Raw genomic sequence first — 5,000 nt, forward strand, 5'->3', positions numbered from 1 at the left:
GCGAGACGGCTTCGCGGTCGCTAGTCGCACGAGCTCGGCAACCGCGTCTGCCGGGGCGGAGTTCGGGACGCCGACGGCTAAGTGGGAACCGCCGCTCGGATGTTCGCCGTTTGTGGCCGAGTGAGTGCTGGCACTCCGGCGAAGCCAAACGGGGCCGATTCCGGCACGATATCGGCGTCTTTCTACGTGCTCGCCGGCGACCGTCGCACGAGTACGGCAAAGTGCGTCTGCCGGGGCGGGGTTTGCGACGCGTACGCAATAGTGAGAACCGTCGCTCGGATGTTCGTCGTCTTTCGCCGAGCCAGTGCTGGCACTCCGGCGAAGCCGAACGGAGCCGATTCGGGCACGATATCGGCGTCTTTCCACGTGCTCGCCGGCGACCGTCGCACGAGTACGGTAAACCGCGTCAGCCGGGGCGGAGTTCGGGACGCCGATGCGAAAGTGGGAAGCGCCGCTCGGATCTTCGCCGTTTTTGGAGGAGTCAGTGGCGGCACTCCGGTGAAGCCAAGGTGCGCCAATTCGCGCACGATATCGGCGTCTTTCGACGTGCCCGCCGGCCACCGTCGCACGAGTACGGCAAACCTCGTCTGCCGGGGCGGGGTTTGCGACGCCGACGCAAAAGTGGGAACCGCCGCTCGGATGTTCGCCGTTTTTGGCAGAGTGAGTGCTGGCACTCCGGCGAAGCGAAAGAGCGTGAATGCGCTCACGAAAGTAGCGTATTTGGACGTGCTTGACGGCGACCGCCGCAGGAGTACGAAAAACCACGTCAGCCGGGGCGAGCGACCCACGGCGGTCTGGGTGCTTATCGCTGCTATTATAGGGGCACCCCGGCAGACGCAGAAAGAAAAAAAAAAAAATGGGGACATGGCGTGCGTCACCGTGCGGCTTCGCAGCGTTGCCGAAGTCGCCGAGCCCTTCGACTGAGCCGAACGGCGGACAGGGAACGTTGGTCGGCCGTTCTAACCTGTCGGTGCCACGCCGAGACGTCGTTAAGGAAAACCGCGTCGTGGGCCTCTACGACGCCGTCGAGTCGTTGTACGTTTGGTGTCCAGCGTGTCGGCGGCGAGTAGCGGACACGTCGTTCACGACTTCGGTCTTTCGCAGTCGACGCGAACTTGCGGAGAGTCGTGGTGCCTCACGTTTTCGGCAGAAACCGCGGCGGAATTTTCCCGTGCGTGCGCGCACGACCTCGGTGCTGTGCCGTCAGCGTAGTGTTGCACAAACTCGTGGCCTACCCAAGGTGCGGTACGTTTGCGGCCGTATCCTCGGTGGGAATTTCGTGAGTAGGGTCGCAAATTCTACGACCTCGGCGGGTTTGAGAGCGACGTAGACTTGTGGCACGCTCAACGTGCCACACGTTTCGGGGCACACCCGCGGTGAAATTTTCTCGAGTACGCTCGTATTAGTGCCCAAGGAGGTCTGGGTACTTATCGCTGCTATTATGTGGGGGTTCTCGTGAGCGGCGTACGCGAAAGCGACCGGGTGTCTGATATGCGGCGGGCTTCGGCCTCGTCAAGCGTGTCCTCGGGTCTGCTCCAGGGGAATCCACGGCAGTCGTCTGCAGCCTCATCCGCTTGATGCGTTAGGGGCTGGTTGTCGGACGGTGCCGTTTTACCACGATATCGAGGTGTGTTCCGTGTCGTCCTCGGGCGATTCAGATGCGAAAGCGCCGAAGACGCGGGCGTGACCCGTCGTCTGGCGGCTTTGCAGTCTCGGCTCCGTTGCTAGTTCCGGCCGGTCCACCGACAGTGCAGCGGGCTTGGGCAACCCGCACGGCGCGACCGAGTCGATGCAACGAAAAAGAGCGAGCATGAACGTGCTTCTTGCCGCACGGCTCCCACTCGTCTTTCGGGAAGGTTGTGCCGTAGCGAGCTCGAACGCCGTCATCTCGGAGTGCAAAATAAGCGTGTTGGGGCGCCTGAAGGTGGCCTCCGCCGCACACAGACTGCGTCCGGCCCGCCGAAGGCGAGGACGGACGCGCAGTCGAACGATTACCTGGTTGATCCTGCCAGTAATCATATGCTTGTCTCAAAGATTAAGCCATGCATGTCTAAGTACATGCCGAAATAAGGCGAAACCGCGAATGGCTCATTAAATCAGTTATGGTTCCTTAGATCGTTTCTTCCTACTTGGATAACTGTGGCAATTCTAGAGCTAATACATGCAGTGAGCCTGGAGCCCTTTGGGTAACGGGTGCTTTTATTAGACCAAGATCGATCGGGTTTCGGCCCGTATTGTGTGGTGACTCTGGATAACTTTGTGCTGATCGCATGGCCACGAGCCGGCGACGTTTCTTTCAAGTGTCTGCCTTATCAACTTTCGATGGTAGGTTACTTGCTTACCATGGTTGTTACGGGTAACGGAGAATCAGGGTTCGATTCCGGAGAGGGAGCCTGAGAAACGGCTACCACATCCAAGGAAGGCAGCAGGCGCGCAAATTACCCACTCCCGGCACGGGGAGGTAGTGACGAAAAATAACAATACGGGACTCTTTTGAGGCCCCGTAATTGAAATGAGTACACTCTAAATCCTTTAACGAGGATCAATTGGAGGGCAAGTCTGGTGCCAGCAGCCGCGGTAATTCCAGCTCCAATAGCGTATACTAAAGCTGCTGCGGTTAAAAAGCTCGTAGTTGGATCTCAGTTCCAGACGAGTAGTGCATCTACCCGATGCGACGGCTCGGACTGAACATCATGCCGGTTCTTTCTTGGTGCACTTCATTGTGTGCCTCGAGATGGCCGGTGCTTTTACTTTGAAAAAATTAGAGTGCTCAACGCAGGCGAGTCGCCTGAATAAACTTGCATGGAATAATAGAACAAGACCTCGTTTCTGTTCTGTTGGTTTTTGGAATACGAGGTAATGATTAAGAGGGACGGACGGGGGCATTCGTATTGCGGCGCTAGAGGTGAAATTCTTGGACCGTCGCAAGACGAACTACTGCGAAAGCATTTGCCAAGAATGTTTTCATTGATCAAGAACGAAAGTCAGAGGTTCGAAGGCGATCAGATACCGCCCTAGTTCTGACCATAAACGATGCCAACCAGCGATCCGCCTGAGTTACTCAAATGACTCGGCGGGCAGCTTCCGGGAAACCAAAGTATTTGGGTTCCGGGGGAAGTATGGTTGCAAAGCTGAAACTTAAAGGAATTGACGGAAGGGCACCACCAGGAGTGGAGCCTGCGGCTTAATTTGACTCAACACGGGAAAACTTACCCGGCCCGGACACTGGGAGGATTGACAGATTGAGAGCTCTTTCTTGATTCGGTGGATGGTGGTGCATGGCCGTTCTTAGTTGGTGGAGCGATTTGTCTGGTTAATTCCGATAACGAACGAGACTCTAGCCTATTAAATAGGTGCGGGGTTCCCAGCACCTTACAACCTTCTTAGAGGGACAAGCGGCTCCTAGCCGCACGAAACAGAGCAATAACAGGTCTGTGATGCCCTTAGATGTCCGGGGCCGCACGCGCGCTACACTGAAGGAAGCAGCGTGTCTTTATCCCTGTCTGAAAAGACTGGGTAACCCGTGGAACTTCTTTCGTGATTGGGATAGGGGCTTGCAATTGTTCCCCTTGAACGAGGAATTCCCAGTAAGCGCGAGTCATAAGCTCGCGTTGATTACGTCCCTGCCCTTTGTACACACCGCCCGTCGCTACTACCGATTGAATGATTTAGTGAGGTCTTCGGACCGATGTCCGGCGCGGCCTTTCGGTTGCGCCGGTCTGTTGGAAAGATGACCAAACTTGATCATTTAGAGGAAGTAAAAGTCGTAACAAGGTTTCCGTAGGTGAACCTGCGGAAGGATCATTAACGGATTGTGAAGGGTGAGCGCCTCAGCTGCGTCTGCGCCCGACACTTTCTGCCGCTGACCCCGTTTGGACGCGGGGTCGGCTTTTCCCCACGGGGCTGCCTGAATGTGGAGCGGCACCCCGTGACAAATTGTTGCGCCCAGCGGACGCCAACACCGCGACCTTGGACGGTCGGCCAGGTGGCGGACGCGGGTACAAACGGCGCAACGCACTCATAGGTCGGCTTTCGACCCGCCACTGCACCGTGGCTCGAAGCGCTCGAAATGCGCGACCCGACCGCTGCGGGACCGCCTAGTACTGTAAACAGGAGCGGCGGAGCGCGAACGGCGAGTCGTGGTTACGTCGGTAGAAGGCGAGGCTGCGCGTTCCCGAAACGCCAGCCGAGTGCCCTCCCGACCGTTCGAGCGTGCAAGAACGAGACCCGACAATCGCGCGGCGACTGCCAAGTACGAGAGGAACGGCACAAGCGTCGGCGGTCGGTCAAGGAACTGGCGATGTGACGGGTCCGCTGTGCACCAGTGCATACCGTCCCGCCGTCCGCGGCAAGCGCCTCCGCGTCCTCGGGTGACGGAGGCTGCCGGTCGGTTCTTGCAGGCGAGGGATCTCGCTGGCACCGGTTCGCGTTGACGCGCGGCCGGTCATGGCACGGCGATGCGACGGCCGAGGTGCGCAGTACTCGATGGAGGAACCGCACGCTCCGATGACCGTCCCGCCCTCCGCGGCGTATGCGTACCGACCGTAATGGTTGCAGCAGCGCCGGCCGGCTTTTGAATTCGCCACACGAAACACGGTGCGAGATCGCGGTTAGGGGAGCGTCGACGTTGCCAGGCGTTTTGCTTGCTGCCGAGGGAAAGGCGGCACGGCCACGTCGCGCTCGTCGCGATTAGCGGGTCTGCGCGCTTTGGGAAGGTGCCGCAACGACTTGCCGAAAGAGGAAGCACGGAAGAACGAGGGACTTGGACGTCCCGACAATTGAACGCACTTGCGGCCAGGCCCTTGCTGGCTTCGTTCTTCCGCCTCGAGTAGGCTCGTACGCGGCTCCGGCGCCGAAAGTGGTCCTTGGCACCGACTTCGGTGGACGTGGGAAGTGCCGCGCAAGTACGGCGCGCCTGGCTCCACCTGTTGGCTAAAGTAGGCAGCCGGATCGGCATTTTGGTGTGCGGTGGCAAACCGTGGATGCGAAAAAAGCTTGTG

At 58.7% G+C, this 5,000-nt stretch overlaps 1 non-coding gene across 1 annotated transcript; it reads left to right on the forward strand.

Moving 5' to 3' along the window:
• Positions 1 to 1,992: 1,992 nt before the first annotated feature.
• Positions 1,993 to 3,807, forward strand: LOC142792558 (small subunit ribosomal RNA). The gene has a single exon (XR_012891022.1). It is a non-coding gene; the product is annotated as a small subunit ribosomal RNA (ribosomal RNA).
• The last annotated feature ends 1,193 nt before the right edge of the window (positions 3,808 to 5,000 follow it).

The sequence above is a fragment of the Rhipicephalus microplus genome, unplaced genomic scaffold (genome assembly GCF_043290135.1).
Source record: "Rhipicephalus microplus isolate Deutch F79 unplaced genomic scaffold, USDA_Rmic scaffold_228, whole genome shotgun sequence".
Lineage (NCBI taxonomy): Eukaryota > Metazoa > Arthropoda > Arachnida > Ixodida > Ixodidae > Rhipicephalus > Rhipicephalus microplus.